Source organism: Sus scrofa, chromosome 15 (genome assembly GCF_054392235.1).
Source record: "Sus scrofa isolate SSC_HxYL_T2T_F1_AM1 chromosome 15, Sscrofa_HxYL_maternal_Yorkshire_Landrace_v2.0, whole genome shotgun sequence".
Taxonomy (NCBI): domain Eukaryota; kingdom Metazoa; phylum Chordata; class Mammalia; order Artiodactyla; family Suidae; genus Sus; species Sus scrofa.
The window spans coordinates 62,292,656-62,310,555 of NC_139397.1; the positions used below are offsets into that span (position 1 = coordinate 62,292,656).

The following is a 17,900-nucleotide window of genomic DNA, read 5'->3' on the forward strand; positions in this document are numbered from 1 at the left end:
CCTGGCCCGGGAACATCCATATGCTGCAGGGGCTGCCAGTAAAGAGAGAGAGAGAAAAAAAAAAAAAAAAGTAAGGGAATGCTTAATTATGAATATCAACAATAGTATCATTAACAGTTTTTTAAAGAACGAATGCATAATTAGTAATCACGAAAATAACTGATCTGTAGGAATCTTTAAATTTCTTGTTTAAGTGGTATTTAAAGATAAAAATTGCAGGAAATGCCCCCAAAGTTACCAAATAGATCCAGCACTGTGACATCGATGGCGAGTATAACGTCTAGGGTGATACAATTTTACTCTTCTCAGAACGGAATATTGGTTTCCTCTGATCTCTGCCTGTGGTTCCTTTGTACGTTCCTATCTCTGAGCTGCAACGTCCTAAGTCATTATCACCAGGCCCCAGGAAATATTACCAAATCGGCACGCTCCGGCATGACTAGTTTACTGTGTCACACACTCGGGACCTTCTATTGTTTCACTTGCGTTTCCTAAAATGGGGCGGGATATAGGGTTACAGAGAATTTTGACTCCCGCTCCCTCCTGTCATCCTGGCATGCGTCAGCTCTGTCTAGGACAAATGCCCTCACATCCCTCGAAGCCGAGGTCTGGCAGCGAGGAGCGGAGGGCCTAGCACGTGACGGGCCGGGAGCCCGCCAGGTCCCTCAGGGTCGGGGTGCGGGCGGCGCTGCCTTCCCCTGTTACCCACAAGCCTCTGGGCCAGCAGAGCAAGCAGGAAGAAGGCTTGCGGGGCCCGGGGCCTGCCAGGGAGGAGTCCGAGGAGCCTGCCATCAGGGGTTGTCCCCCCGGACTCCGGTCTGAACCGCTGCCACGGCTTCCAGACGCAGAGCCGGGTGGAACCGCGAGCTCCTCTGCGACAGCTGTCGGGCGGGAGACAGCCAGGGAGGCATAGAAATCGCTGTCCACTTCCCGGTCATTTTAACCGGGCGCCCGTTCGTAGGGTATTTCAAACGTCTAGAGATGGCATCGCAGTGTCACCCTGAGGAGTCCCATCTGGTGCCTGGCATGTGCTGTTATTTCATAAGCATCAAAGAACACGCACGGGCACAATTTTGCCTCACAGGCCCAGTCTCTCTCCTATCTTGTAGGTTTGTTTTGTTTTTCACTTTCCTCCGCATCATGCCTTCCTGTCTCTGTGCCTTTATCGCCTGCGGTCTCACTTCTCGTCTAGACTCTGCCCAGTAGCTCGCGTTTCTGGCTCTCCCCCCACCCCTCCTCTCGCCCGCTGACAAGCCTGCGTCTTCCTCCTTCCTCCTCCTGCGCCCCAAGCCCGGGACTGCATTTCCCGGCAGGCGCCGCGGCCGGCAGCCAATGAGCCGCTGAGGATTTGGCGGCGGCGCCCGGAGAGTCTGGGTGGGGGGGCTTTGTGCGCGGCGGCAGCGGCGGCGGGAGCGGGCGGCGGCGGCCAGGACGGAGGCGGAGGCGGAGGGGGACTGTCCACTGGTAGCCGCGGAGAGGCGTACGAGACCGAGTCGAACCCCACGGACCAGGACCCTGCTGTCCCGGCCCGGCCGCCAGCCACGGGCTGGTCTCTGGCAGCTGCAGCTGCGCGGCGACCCCCATCCCTTCGGCTCCCCAGCCCACCCCACCGCCCACAGTCTTCCTACTCTCGCTGCGCGCCCAGCCCAGCCTGGCCCGGCCGTGGCCCTCCTCGGTGCCGGCCGCCATGGCAGAGGCGTCCGGCGCGGGGGAAATCTAGCCCGGGGATTTCATGCGGCCTAGTTTGGTTCCGCCTCCTCCTCCCGCGGCCCCGGCGGCTGCCCGCACCCCAGCCCCACTCCGGGCCTCCGTGTCTCTCCTGTGATCGTACTGACACGGCCGGGGGGTTAGAATGGAACAAGCTGAAGGTAAAGTGAGTGAGTGCGTGTGTGTGTGTGTGCGCGTGTGTGTGTTTTGGAAGGAAGGGCTGAGAAGGGGACGACGAATGGGGGCGACATAGGGATGGGACCCGGGTGGGGAGAAACACCTAAGCAGGGGTCGGAGGACTGGCTGGTGGCCTGAAAGGATTAGAGGGGAGTCTGGAAGGATGGGGCAAGGTGGAGGGCGTGGAGGGGCTTGGGAGGTGGGGCACGGGGGATTGGATTGGGATGAAGGATGGAGTGGCGCTGAGCTGAGAATTGGGAGTAGAGGTGGGATGGGGGCGGGGATAAAGATGGAACGGGGGAGGGGCAGGGAAAGAGGAGAAGAGTTAAGGTTTGGAGATTAGAGACCTGGGCGGTCTGAGAAAGGCAGGTTTGGGGGTGGAGTATGGGAACTAGAAGAGTCTGGGGGAAGGATATAGAATTTGATGGAGAGATGGGGCCTTAAGGGAGACGCGGGGGAATGGAAGTGGAGGAAAAGGTGGATTAGGAGAAAAGGATAAGTAATGATTGAGACAGGATGTAAGGGGAAAATAGGAAATAGACTTAGGAAAGTGGGAGACCCAGGTTTGGGTTATAGGGAAGGAAATTAACTGAATGTTGAGAAGGATGAGAACTATGGATCAAGCGTCACAGAGAGAGAGGAAAAGAAGGGGAAGGGGGTTGTTAAAGTGTTAGGAAGGGAAAGCCTTTTGTTCCTATATTTGTGTGTATTCTGTGCCTTTTCTTTCAGGGTGAGAGAATAGAGAAGCTGGTGGTTATGATGTTGTGAAACGGAGAGGTGTGGGTTTTACTGCTTTGAGGGAGGAGGAGACGTGTTAGTGTAATGGGGAGAGACGGGGAGAGACATGGCCATAATTTGATGGTTTTGGTGAGGGAGTGAAGACTCTTCAGATTTAAAGGGGGCAGGGGCAGCCATGTTTGCTGCCAGGCACTGCAGTGTAAATAAATTCCTTCTTCTCTCTGACATCAGTGTGAATCTGGAAGGAGCCAGTTCAGATTGTTAACTCCCTTTCTTTCTATTTGTAAACTCTTCCCTTCCATCTTGGGGTCATTTAAAATTGTTCATAACCACCAAGGAGGTGGTAATGTTTTCCATCTTGTGTGTTTTGCTGCTCCCCCCCCACCCCCGCCTCCTTTTCCCTCTTCCTTCTGGTTGCAAACAAGGCATGCTAATGAACGGCAGTGTAAAATTTAACCCTTTCTATAAAGTTAAAATTATATATTTTTTTTACTAGCTGAAGAAATCAGTACTATCTTATTTCAAACATGATCATAAAAAGTCTTTTAAATATTGAAAATCCATTTGTTTCAGAAGCCTCAGAGGCAGTCAACATGTTTTCTGCAATTCTTTAGGTAAACAAGGAAATTGCCTGGATTATTTTACTTGGGATTGTGCTCTTGGCAAAGCACTGTGTGAGGGAGAGAGGGGGTAGAAAGATCTGCTCTGGTGGAGTATCTGCTTGCTACATTTTGAATGCTGGAAAATTAGAAATGTGTGTATTTTAAAATGGTGTTTCTGATATCTCTTGCTTATAGGCGATGGGTGTGTTAAGAAGTGTTTTCATTTTTAAAATAAACTGTCTTCCATCCCTTCCCTTTGCTTTCACATATCCAGCTCAATACAATTTCCAAATGTCAGTTCAGCACAGTGCAATGATCTATGAAGCAGACATGCAGTGCCTAGAGGAATATTTAGGTGCCAGGGTTTTTTGGTGAGAACTTCAGGTCACTCTTGGGAAAGCTACAGTAACTCTTCAATGTATTCAAATATATCTACTTGTATGCTTGAAACAGTTACTATTCTAAAGGTTTAAATACTAAAAACTTAGAGGATATAAATTAAGTGGGGCCTATTTTATTTTCATATTGAAAAGGAATAAATGTGTATGACCTTTTGTTTTTGTTTTATACTTGTAATTGGGGTAATCCAAACTTTAATCCATCATATTGATATTGAAACTCTTCTCTAATACCAGAAAAGCTTCTTAAATTGTAATATGATGGACTCAAACCAGTTGTACTACATATTGATGTAATCTATCAATGCATCATTCTTTGAGGTTGTCATATAGAAGTTTAGGATGTGTTCTTGATCTATTGAAAAAATTAAATTGAATATTGTTAGAATGTTACTTTGAGAGAGTACTTTTAGTATAGAGGTCAGATTTACAACTTGGAGTATTTTGATTTGATAATATTCATCCTGAATTTTAAAAAAATCTTAGGAGGAAAAGTTCCATTCAGATGAGATCGGGCACGTTCAGGGTGGTATGGTCATAGACAGGAAAAGTTCCATTCAAAAAAGCCCTTCAGGAGTTCCCGTTGTGGCTCAGCAGAAATGAATCTGACTAGCATTTGTGAGTACACAGGTTTGACCCCTGGCCTCGCTCAGGGTTAAGGATCCGATGTTGCTGTCAGCTGTGGTTTAAGTTGCAGACACTGCCCTGGGCTGGCATTGCTGTGGCTGTGTTGTAGGCCAGCGGCTACATCTCTGATTTGACTCCTAGCGTGAGAATCTCCATATGCCACAGGTGTGCCCCCCCAAAAGCCATTCAGTCTGCTTTTTTGGAATTTATGGAGATTTCATTTTTATATCTCTTGCTTAATTGACATGTTATTTGTAATTAATTTGTAAGTGAACTATCAGTGCCACACATTTTTAGGAAAATGAGAAATTGTATATTAAAATAAGACTATTGGAAGCTTGAATTACTAAAAAAAAAAAAAAAAAAAAAAAAAGGAATATTCCTATGTATTCAGCATTTTGTAGAGATAAAGTTCACCTGCCCAAAGAACCTCAGTATTCAGGTTCCTTGGCTAGATAGTCATTGAATGAAAAAGGCTATTCTAGTTAGATGATACTTAATTAAACCCGGACTTTGCTCTGATTATCATGTCCGTCAGCTTACGTGTTACTTAGGATAGCTTTCTTTTTTTTTTTTTTTTTTTTTAACTTTAATTAAATAGATATGCTCTTTCTTATACTGATCAGATTGAATGAGTTTCGGGTAAAGGAAATTGGTTGCCTTTAGGGTTGGTCATCCTTGAATGAACTGTCAATGTCTTGAGTCAATTGTCTGATTCTAAAAACACTCAGTTTCTGGAATTTATAATGATGTTTATAATAATGATAGTAATACCTGCTAATAGTTGTTGCCCTCTTACAGTGTGCTACGCTGAGTGCCTTATATGGATGATTTCCTTTTATCCTCCCGACAGTTATGTGGGGTTAGTACTATTACGTCCTTTTCACAGATGGAGAAATTGAGGCTAAACATCTTAACATCACAGAGATGGTAAACAGCAAAACCAATATATGAACCCAGGTCTTTTCTAATTATAAAACTTGGACCAGCAGACGTTTACTTTTACTTTCTTTTAAAAATTCATAAAATAGTACATGTTTATTATTTAAAAATTTTAAAAATATTGTAAAAAGCAATGAGTTTTTTTTTTTTAAAGTGAACATCCTGTTCTCCATTAATAACCATTTTGAAGTTTCTTGTGTGTCCTCCTAGAAAATTCTGTACATATATATGTACATGTCTCTTAAAATACAAATTGGGTCATATTATATGCATTTTTGTTTCTTTCTCTCTTTCTCTCTTTTTCTTTCTTTCATTTTAGGGCCGCACCTGTGGCATATGGAAGTTCCCAGGCTAGGGGTCGAATTGGAGCTCCAGCTGCTAGCCTACACCACAGCAGTGCTGGATACGAGCTGCATCTGTGACTTATGCCACAACTTGCGGCAATGCCTTATCCTTAACCCACTGAGCCAGGCCAGGGATTGAACCTGCATCCTTGTGGATAATATGTCTTAACCCTCTGAGCCACAATGGGAACTCTGAGTTTTTGTTTTTAATAGTTACCTGGGACATCCTTTTAAATGAACACATATGGGTTTATAGCTTTTTAAAGGATCATATAGTATTCCATTATTTGGAATATTGATTAATATTAAGTTGCTATCAGGTTTTTGCTATTATAAATAATACAGCAGGTCCTGAATTAAGTGCCTAATAATTATTTAAATAGAAGAGGTAGAGTCCAACTACTTTATTTTATTAGAGAAATCACCGAGACCCCAAGAAGTTAAGTCCAAGGCTTTGATGACAAACCTATTACCCAACTTTATACCACATCACATTATTTCATTATTATGACAGTATCTGCACTTTCTATGAGAGCTGAAGGTGAGGGGCTACTCAAGTTTAGGCACATTTAGTATAATGAGCATGAGGGGATTAAGTTGCAATTAGGCAAAGGCTCTTGCTTCTCTTTTTCCATTCTTTGTTCACCATGTTGTACATACAACATATACACAAGTATTTTTACCTACATAAAGGAATCTTGTCCATGTATCTTAAAATTTGCGTTTGGATAGTACAGTGGTTTTGGCAGAATTTTTCCTGTTTTAATAAAATTATTGGTGAAATAAAAAGATAAGAGGTTCATCATGATCCTGGAAAAGAACTTGGAAAGAAAATTGAGCCACTGGTGAGTTTTAAAAAAATACTTAATTGAAACAAGTTTTTAAAAATCTTAGGTACCAGTGACTACTTTTTTGTGATTATTTTTAGTTACTTTTTACTATCAAGAAGAAAATTAGTAACCATGGATACTTATTCTTTGAGTTCTTTTAAAACAAAGAATTCTGTTTTAGACACTTAAAAAATTAAAATCATTAAAGCTTCTTAAGTGTTTAGAATTAGGTATCCACAAAATCTGTTTTTTTGGTGCAATGCTGTTTTTATTTTTACTTAAAAAAGGGTCTGGAGTTCCCGTCGTGGCGCAGTGGTTAACGAATCCGACTAGGAACCATGAGGTCGCGGGTTCGGTCCCTGCCCTTGCTCAGTGGGTTAAAGATCCGGCGTTGCCGTGAGCTGTGGTGTAGGTTGCAGACGCGGCTCGGATCCCGCGTTGCTGTGGCTCTGGCGTAGGCTGGTGGCTACAGCTCCGATTCAACCCCTAGCCTGGGAATCTCCATATGCCGCGGGAGCGGCCCAAGAAATAGCAACAACAACAACAACAAAAAGACAAAAAGACAAAAGACAAAAAAAAAAAAAAAAAAAAAAAGGGTCTATTATTTTTTGAAAGTGCAACTAAGATGATTTATTACTTTGTTAATAAACAACAACATGTCCAGCATTTGAATTTTTAAATGAACGGAGAGCTTTATTTCTGCAGGCTAATCTTTAATAAATGCTAATTAAGGTAAATTTAAGAAAGTGATTATACTACCTAACACATTTGTTAAATACTCAGAGGCTTTTGGTTTTTTGTTTTATTTGTGGGTTGTTTTTATTATTGACAGTACTACTTAGTAAGTACTCTTAAACACTTCTGTGCTATGTTGCACCAATACAGGGTGGCATGAAAAGAAAGAAAAAGACATATTTAAGGTTTTATGATTTAGAGAATGTTCAGTTTTTACTAGATGGATGTGTGTTGTTATTCCTAAAGTACAACTGCTTATTGACAAGATTTTGAGTTTTAAAACCTCTTTGATAAATGATTCTTGGCTTATTTTTAGATGTGGATCTGTATTATCATTGACTGATCTACAATGAGATCGTTTTTTTCCTACTAGGTTCCCTTTTTCATCATACAGTTTTTTCAATATAGATTTAGGACTATATTGAGGATAAAGTGAAGAGGAAAATGAAAAAAATTTTATATTCATATGGTTTTCATTTTAACCATATACATATATGAATTAATATCTAATAATACCTTGCACTTTCGTGATACCTGAGATGTTTGATAGAATATCCACATGGTAACTCAATGTGTGAGTATGTGTGTGAAGTTGGAAAGTGCAAGAATCATTCAACTCAGTTTAAATAAGTAGGTTTTTTTGTTGTTGGGGTTTTTTGTTTTTTTTTTTTTGGTCTTTTTAGGGCCACACCTGAGGCATATGGACGTTCCCAGGCCAGGGGTCGAATCGGAGCTGAAACTGCCCGCCACAGTCGTAGCCATAATGGATCAGAGCCACGTCTGTGACCGACACCACAGCTCACGGCAATGCCAGGTCCTTAACCCACTGATCGAGGTCAGTGATTGAGGCTGGGGATCGATCGAACCCAAGTCCTCATGGATGCTAGTTGGGTTCCCTAACCAATGAGCCACGACAGGAACTCCATAAATAGGTATTTTAAATTTAGGCATTGTGTGACTTCCTGGTATTTTGTGGGTAAAACAAAATTTAGTTCAACAAATTAATTTGAGATTCAGCAAATTAAGAAATCTCACATGAAGGCTTGCCTCGTGGCATTTTTGCCATTGCCAAGACGGTGTTATGTCTAGCGAGTCTTGTGTTACTAATAATTTCTTAAGACTCTCTTTGGAGTCATAAAGCTGTGCGTAAAAAACAAACCATTAAAAAAAGGTTTGTTTTAAAAACTTTTAAATTGTAAAACATGACATATTAAAAAAAAGCATAAAACCTAAATATGACATATAAAGAAAAGCATAAAAACAAATAATTAGAAAGCGAACATGGTTCAGTCAGGTAATAAACCCTTTAAGAAAAGCTGCAGAGACAGCCTCATTGGTTTCACTGGTATTGCCTTGGTAGTAGATGGACTTTAGGATAATACTATACTGAAAAGTAAGCTGAAAGATTAACCATGAGGGGTCAGCATGTGTGAAAAACTGAATTACTGGTTTTTATTTGTCATTATCAAAAAAGTTTTTAGGAGTTCCCATCGTGGCTCAGTGGTTAACGAATCCGACTAGGAACCATGAGGTTGCGGGTTCAATCCCTGGCCTTGCTCAGTGGGTTAAGGATCTGGCATTGCTGTGAGCTGTGGTGTAGTTTGCAGATGCGGCTCGGATCCCGCGTGGCTGCGGCTGTGGCATAGGCTGGAAGCAAAAGCTCTGATTAGACCTCTAGCCTGGGAACCTCCATATGCCGCAGGAGCAGCCCTAGAAAAGGCAAAAAGAGAAAAAAAAAAAAAAAAAAAAAAAGACATTGGAATTCCCGTCGTGGCGCAGTGGTTAACGAATCCAACTAGGAACCATGAGGTTGCGGGTTCGATCCCTGCCCTTGCTCAGTGGGTTAACGATCTGGCATTGCCATGAGCTGTGGTGTAGGTTGCTCTGGCGTAGGCCGGTGGCTACAGCTCCGATTCGACCCCTAGCCTGGGAACCTCCATATGCCGCGGGAGCGGCCCAAGAAATGGCAAAAAAGAAAAAAAAGGTTTTTATTTGTTGTTACCTGGATGATTTTTTTAAAAATTCCCTAACATTTAGTATAGTCATTTAGTGATTTGAAATCTTGGTGTTTTATTAATGAATATGAAACAAAAAAAATTTTTTTAAAAGAAGAAAATGAATGTGAAACAAAAATTAATGCTGATCCTATAAGAATCATGCCATTTTTACAAAGTTATTACTCAGAGTTCATCTCTGTTGCACTTTTTGGTGGGATTCAGTGATTAAGATGTTATATGCAAACTCTGATAATGACTTTTGTTTAGAAAATGTCATATTTGCCTGTATCAGTAGTCTTCTAACTTAAGTATCTTATTTACAAAAACTAGTTTGACTCTCTTCACATTAGTATAACCATTTTTAGAAAGTATTATCCTGCAAGTTCCCATTGTGGCCCAGCGGGTTATGAACCCGACTGGCATCCATAAGGATGCAGGTTCGATCCCCGGCCTGCTCACTGGGTCAAGGATCCTGCATTACTGTGGCTGTGGTGTAGGCCAATTGGACCTGCCACTCCAATTGGACCCCTAGCCTGGGAACTCCAATGTGCCGCAGATGCAGCCCTAAAAAGCAAAATAACCTGAGACATAATCAGCAGCGGCAGTCTTTGTTGACTCTTTGCCCTTGGTGCCTCTTTTTTTTTTTTTTTTTAATTTTATTCAATTATAGTTTTATTCAATATGGTATTGTTGCCAATTTCTGCTGTCCATCCTTGGTCCCTCTTGATTCATACCCTCTGCATGTTAGCTAGATGAGCCACATTTCTTTCTTAACTGGAGAAACCTACTTTAACATGTTTCTAGAGTGCTTTCTAACATATATGGAAAGGTTAAATGTTGACTTTTGAGAATTTTGATAGCAGAGAAAGTTGAATTTTTTTCCCCCTCTGACTGCCTGATAAATACAGACTATTTGCATAAAACTCCGCCATGTGGACTTTGAGAAGGAATTTTAATAACACATCCACATACATAAAGCTCTTTTTTGGTTATTTAATTTTGTTACTTTAAGCTGTCTTAAGTTTTTTATGATCGCTGCAGAATGGAGATACATTAGAATATGGTATTTCTTATTGGTTTGTGGTGAGAAGCTTGCTATGCTTTGCTGAATCCTAGAATTTCAGTAGAATGTTGTTCTTTATTCTGGGTGAAGTTTAAATATATCCTTTGCTGATTTTTTTCTCTTGCAAGGATGAGAAATAATTATTTTAAATCTTGAAATGAACACATATGTTGAGTTTCCATAGATGTAGAAGCAACTATGATTTGATATAGTAGTTATTTATTTATTTATTTATTTATTTATTTATTTATTTTTGTCTTTTGTTGTTGTTGTTGTTGCTATCTCTTGGGCCGCTCCCGCGGCATATGGAGGTTCCCAGGCTAGGGGTTGAATCGGAGCTGTAGCCACCAGCCTACGCCAGAGCCACAGCAACGCGGGATCTGAGCCGCGTCTGCAACCTACACCACAGCTCACGGCAACGCCGGATCGTTAACCCACTGAGCAAGGGCAGGGACCGAACCCGCGACCTCATGGTACCTAGTCGGATTCGTTAACCACTGCGCCACGACGGGAACTCCGTTATTTATTTTTTGTCTTTTTTTTTTTTTTTTTTTTTTTTTTTGTCTTTTTAGGGCCACACCCTCGGCACATGGAGGTTCCCAGGCTAGGTGTCAAATTGGAGCTACAGCTGCCGACCTACGCCACAGCCATAGTAACATCAGATCCGAGCCATGTCTGCAACCTACACCACAGCTCACTGCAATGCTGGATCCTTAACCCACTGATTGAGACCAGGGATCGAAGTGGAAACATCATGGTTCCTAGTCGGATTTGTTTCCGCTGCACCCTGGCGGGAACTCCTGATACAGTAGTTATTTAAAACTGAATTGGGTAGTTTGGCTTTGTGTATGAAGTAGAGGTAATAGGCTTTTGGTTATTTCATGTTTTTTGTGTTTTTATCACCTGTACACTTAAGCCTTGATCATTAGAATTTATTTTATTGGGTGACAAAATTAAGGTATTGAGGTTAAGCTATTAAGATATTATACACAAGCAATACCCCAAAAAAAACACAGCCCTATTTGTTTTTATTTTTTAGTGAAAAATATGTACTTTTCAAAGTGCTACTAGTTTAAAAATAACACTTATTATGTTTAAGTTATGAAAGGATTGTTTATTGTGGAGAAATTGGAAAAAAAAATTGAAAAACGGTCAGATAAAACAAAGATTAAAATCACCTGAAATCCTACTAACTGAAAGTTACTGTAGTTAACATTTTATTAACATATATGTATCCTTCCACTGTTATTTCTTATGTGTGTATGGTTTTTTTTTTTTTTTTACAAAATGGACTTGTACATAGTATTATTTTTTAACCTGCTTTATTGTGAAATAATTTTTTTGAGAATGTGATTTAAAAATGGACATATAATTTCGTCGTATGAGTGTGCTGTATCTGTTTACCATTCTTTTGATGTTTTAGGCGGCTTACAATTTTTAGGTGTTATAATTCAACAAACATTCTCACATATTAAAAATTGTATGACTGGATTATTCGTTACAATAAATTCTGAGATGTAGAATTGCTTAACACAGATACAGACATTTCAAAAGCTTTTGACACATATTTCCAATTTGATCTCCAGAAAGGTTTCTTTTTTAAGTAACAGTTTAAGTAGCAGTTTCCTTGAGAAACAGTCACATACCATACAGTTCACTCTTTTAAAATGTGTAGTGCAGTGGTTTTTAGTATATTCACAGAATTGTGCAACCATTATCACAATCAATTTTAGAACATTTCCAGAAAGGTTTGAACCAATTTAAACTCCCAGCAATATCAAAAAAGCTTTGTTTTTAAAAATTGCATTTATTTGTGGTTTTGAAAGTGTAGTACTTAGTATATAAGAACACAACTTATGTGATAAATGTTTTTCTTTATACTTGCTATCATTTATTTTGAAATTTTTTATTTCCAGCTTTATTGAAATATAATTGACTGATACATACTTTATATCCATTTATGGAATGAAATTTTAAAAATCAGTAAAAATAAGATGCTTGTATTTCCTGTGTTAAGAAAATATGACAAGTTTAAGTTCATGAAATAAAATATATAGCAGATTTTTTTGAATTATAAAATAATTTTCCTGTTCAATCACGATGCCTTTATTGAGTGAGTGTTGTATGTGGTTTAAAATACCTTTCTTGTCATTCAGATTTTATTTAGAAACAACTTATTTTAGGAAATCTCTGTAAAAAGTGTGCTATACCTATATAATTAACTATAGCAAACTTGTCACTGTATAAAAAGTTTGGCTTTCTTTTTATTGAGAGGTTTGTGTTGTTATAATTGACCTTCACTCTGAAAGTTGTTGTTAACAAAACATTTTTTAACTCTGCAGCAGTGGCAGGTAGAGCAAGAGTCAAGGAGACTCAAATTCCTACTTTGCCGTACTTTTTAGCACTGAGGCCCTGTGTTCTTATCTCTGAAGTGGAGATGAAAATGATGACTTTGGGGGATTATAGAGACCCAGGCTAGAAATGCCAGAGCATGCCTGGAGCTGGACCAGGCATGTAGCTGAAAATAAATGTTTTTAATGTAAGAAAAATAACGTATGCAAGATGAATTAGCTTTTAGTTGAATGTTTAATGGATGAAGAAGTGAACTCAGTTGGCCTAAACTCAGTTTCATAGAAGTTGAAAGTTGAATGTTAATTAGTGCTTAAACAGAATCTTTGCATGGGTTATGTGGGTTTTTCTTGGTTGGTAAAGAGAATCCATGCTGTAACAAGTATGAACATGAAGTTAACTTTCCAGTCCAATTTACTTCCACTGTTATTACAGCAGCATGATGGCTGTAGCTTCACCAATGCTTAGTGTTCTGATTAAGCAAATAGGTGATAATGTGAAATTTGAATATATGGTGTGAAGTTCCTTATGTTCTAACTTTTACTGCTTATTTTGAAAATGAAATGTTGAATACAGTTGAACCTAAAATACTAAACTGATAACCTGATGAACAAAAAACAACAGCAGGAGCTCCTGTTGTGGCTTAGTGGAAACGAATCTAATATCCATGAAGACACAGGTTCTATCCCTGGCCTCGATCAGTGGGTTAAGGATCCAGTGTTGCCATGAGTTGTGATGTAGGTCCCAAACTCAGCTCGGATCTGCCGTTGCTCTGGCTGTGGTGTAGTAGGCTGGCAGCTGTGGCTCCAGTTCGACCCCTAGCCTGGGAACCTCCATGTGCTGCAGATTCGGCCTTAAAAACAAACAAACAAAAAAAACCCCTGTTTTTTCTAGGAAAAATACACTTAGTAAATTATTTTAAATATGATAGATTGCTTAGTACCTTAAAAACTACATAACATTTCTCTGCTACATTGTCTTTTTGCCTTGCTGTAGTAAAAGAAAGTAAATTTTGAACAATATCAAACCATTTTACTATAACTTAGAAATGTGTTGGGGAAAGAGATAGGAAAATATGTGGATGAACTTGTTAGTTTACTAGATTTCATAGTGAATGGAACAAGGTGACTAATATAAGTTACTTAGTTTGTCGTAATTTTCTTTGTGAGCCAGTACCGTTGATGTAAGGGATTGGAAAATAATTTAATGTACGTTTTCTTCCAGTAGTAGTACCATGTCTCTTGTTACTGAGTGTGGTCAAGAACAAAGTGAAGACGTTGAGGTTAAACCAAATAGATAAGGGAAATTGGGTGTTTTACTAGTAAGTTTTGTATTGTTACAAGGCAGTTCAATAGTAATGTGGTTTAGTCAGGAAAAAATAAGAACTGCAAAGCGACCTAAAATGTTGTGTAACTTAATGGAATCACAATCAAGTGAAAATTGGATGACTGTATTTAGTGACAAGGTTCCTGGTTAAATGAAGTGATACAGTGTTTTTGGTTTTGGGGTTTTTTTGTTTTTGTTTTTTTGTATTTCATTAACTAATTTAATTTCATCTCACACAGGTCACTCCCTAATATAGGATATTTTAATGTCCTTGAATATCATCTTTCTCTCAATACATTTTTAGTGGTAAATTATTATATGAAAGTTTCATAATATATTTGGGGTGATGACGCTAGAGCTAAACAGATTGTGGAGGAGCACAGTTATGTTTTAAAAATAGTGCTGCTCTATTGTTAGTAGTAAAAACTCTGGAAAATTAAAAATAAAAATTAGAAGAAAAAGTACCACTTTTCTAACATAACCTTGATTACCTAGAAAATTTTACAGAAAGAAATATGGTGGTCATTACTGAATGGTAAAATCTTTTTTATGTGAAGATATTTGTTGTGAATTTCATAGCATTGTTTGCTATCACAAATAATGAACAACTTTTAGGAGTTCCTGTTGTGGCTCAGTGGCTAATGAATCCGACTAGGAACCATGAGGTTGCAGGTTCAATCCCTGACCTTGCTCAGTGGGTTAAGGATCTGGCATTGCCGTGAGCTGTGGTGTAGGTTGCAGACATGGCTCGGATCCTGTGTTGCTGTGGCTCTGGCATAGGCCTGCAGCTATAGCTCTGATTAGATCCCTAGCCTGGGAACCTCCATATGCCAAGGGTGCAGCCCCAGAAAAGGCAAAAAGACAAAACAAAAACAAAAAACAAATAATGAACAACTTTAAATAATGTTAATATAAGTAAGACTTGAAGGTTAATTTTTTTTGAAAGTTAAAATTTAAAATCATATATGTTCTTGTCAGAATGAAAATCCAAGCTGTACATTTATGTATTGATAACTAGCAGGAATCACAGCTTGCTTTCCCATTGTATGGTGTCATTTCAGGTTATCTAGATCACCCTTTTTAACCTCTGTTATGGGCTATAAACAAAAGCCCAAACATATTTTCTCTTCAGAATTCACGCAGCTAAGCATAGAGGTAGAATCACAGCAAAAGACCTTTTTATAACAATTCAGTGCCCCACTCACTGCAAGACCAATGTCAGAATACATTTTTGTTTATACCTGATTTATCTTATCTTATTCTAGTATACAAATTTGATTGCTAAATTTCCTCTTAACGTGGTTTCTCTCTAGCTTCATGGTATTATTCACCAGTTTCTTTAAAAAGTTTATGATTAACCTTACTGGATGTTTTTGTTTAGATCAAATCTGAAGAATGATTTACATCAGCACTGACGAATAGAATTTTCTGTGAGGAAGGGAATACTCTGTCTTTGCTGCCCCATATGGTAGCCACTCACCACATGTGAATTTTGAACACTTGAATTGTGGCTAGTGTACTTGAGAACTAAATTTTTAATTTAATTTCTTTAAAATTAAATAGCCACATGTGACTAGCACAGATTTAGATATTCTTAGTGAAGGGAAAGAATTAAATAGAAGTAGACATTTTCACATTCTTTGCTCTTGTGATTACTCTATTTTTGTGTTTTTGTGGGGTTAGGTTTCTAAAGTCTCACTTTCCTAAATGTATACTATGTTAGACACATTCACAGGAAACAACTTAGTAATAGTTGTTTGATTATTATTTTAAAATATAAAATTTTTAAATATTTAAAGTATTTAAATAAAATATTTTTAAATATAAAAGTATTTTTAAAAACTTTTAGTCAATGCAGATATCAGCAGACTGTGTACTGCTGACCAACAGAATCATTTCAATAGTATTTTGGAGTAGTTATAGTTAAATAATATTGAAAGCTTAAATCTTTTATATTACATGGAATACTTGACTAAACTATTATTTAAATCTTTTTGCTGTAGCCATACCTCAGAAGCCTCTGAAACAGAGAACTTGAAATGGGATAAAAGATATGCCTAATGATCACCGCTTCATTTGTCTTCCTCCAGTCTTTCCATATGACTAATTCCTAGTTTGGGTTCCATGAGTCTTTTTTATAACAATCTAGCCCCCAACTCACTGTTTACTGTTACCCTGCTGTATAGTAGCTTATCATTATCTGAAATTTTCATGTTTATTTACACTCCATGAGATCAAAGTCTTATTTCCTTTGACTTCCCAGGACCTAGAACAACATCTGGTATACAGTTGATGTTCAGTAGTGAGCCATGTCACAAACAAAACAAAAACAGGACTTTGGGAGGAATAAGATACAAATCTGGAGTAACAAGCCACTTAGAGTCTGAGAATAGGCAAGGTGACCTTTAGCTTTTGATTATCTTGGTGGTGTTGGTGTGGGTAGTTGAAGGCTGTTAGTTTAGAATGATTTTGAATAGAAATACTTTGCTGGAAACTCTTACTTTAAAAACAGATTTTTGTTCAGGCATACACATATGTACTAAATAAACCCTCTCCAAATAAACATCATAGAATTGACAAAATGGAAAAACAAGTGAGAAAATATTTCCATGGTTGATTTTTGAGTATTCAGCTTCATTTCCTAACCTCTTAGAGATTAAGGGATTTACTCGAAGTAAGTTATTTGTATGCCATTGGTGGGAAGGGAGAGAACTGCCAGCTCTTAATTTTCCAGTGTTTTGTTTTGACTTGCTATCTATGAATGGAGCAGACCTAGGCACTTTACCTGATAAAAGCAAATTTGACTTGTACTCCAAATTATCTGTGGGTCATCGGTGGTCAGATGTGCTCTTATAGTATATTAGATTATTTAATTCCCAATCTTTAAATGCCAGCATGGTGAGTTGCTGGAAGGATTTTATTTTTACTCATCTACTCCTGTACATGTTCTTAAATAGTTAATGTTTTGAGATGTGAATGAAAGCCTTTTTTTTTTCTTTTTTCTTTCTTTCTTTCTTTTTTTTTTTTTTTTTTGTCTTTTGAGGCCCACACCCATGGCATATAGAGGTTCCCAGGCTAGGGGTCTAATCATAGCTGTTGCTGCCAGCCTATGCCAGAGCCACAGCAACGCTAGAGCCAAGCTGTGTCTGCGACCCACACCAATGCCAGATCCTTAACACACTGAGCGAGGCCAGGGATCGAACCCGCAACCTCATGGTTCCTAATTGGATTTGTTTCCGCTGCATTACGGTGGGAACTCCTAAAAGCCTTTTTATTTAAAGAACTTATACATTATTCACCTTTACAAAATAAATTTCCAGTTAGACTTTATTCATTAGAAAAAATGTTGGAGTAACAGATTTCTTTTGGATGGTCACTAGAGGCTTTTCTTTATTAACTATGGCTATTATATATTTAAATTAACAGACTTTAAAAAATAGTTCTTAACATAGTGCTGTCTTTATTACTGCACATTTTCTCCCCCTACCCCCGCATGTTTTTGTGAAATCAGCCACAAAATCCAGTGTGGATCAGACATTTTGGTTGTCAGAAATTGAAAATCTTAAATACGGTATTTCGTGACTCATAACACGTCATTGTATCATGCATGGTAATGGTTTTACTACCATTTTGTAATTTGTATCCCATCTCTGACTGGAATGAAAGTAAACTCCAGAGCACAAAAAGCAGCAGTGACTGTGCCAACAAAATGGGGAAGAAATAATTTCCCTTTGCTCTGCATTATAAAAGGTGGCAGCAACACCCTACCAGCAGCTAAAATCTAATGCCTTTTCCAGGCTGTCCAGGGACAAGTTGTAGGTCACGTTACCATATTTGTACCCTAGATGGGACTGTTTATGTTGTGATGGAGTGAGGCTTTTTAAAGTGATATTTCTTCCTCACATACCCCAAATCGTAGGTTAATGAATCTAAGGGAATCCTCCTCCATGTTGTATGTTTTATAGGGATGTTGGTAGAACTAATGAAAACAGTGAGTGTTTGGAAATGCTGTCAGAGAAGACCCTGTATTAGTTTCCTATTGCCTCTCTATTAAATAATGTCAAA

The 17,900-nt window shown here is 38.9% G+C and overlaps 1 protein-coding gene across 9 annotated transcripts in view; it reads left to right on the plus strand.

Annotated features, from left to right (window-relative positions):
• Positions 1 to 995: 995 nt before the first annotated feature.
• Positions 996 to 17,900, plus strand: part of NSD3 (nuclear receptor binding SET domain protein 3) — a 109,984-nt gene continuing 93,079 nt past the window's right edge. For 8 of the 9 annotated variants that reach the window (XM_021075907.2, XM_021075910.2, XM_021075911.2 and 5 more), the window contains exon 1: positions 1,711 to 1,868. The gene's annotated coding sequence lies outside the window, so the exon portion shown is untranslated. Of the gene's footprint in view, positions 1,106 to 1,710; positions 1,869 to 17,900 lie in introns of those variants that run through there. The other variant, XM_021075909.2, reaches the window with a different exon arrangement.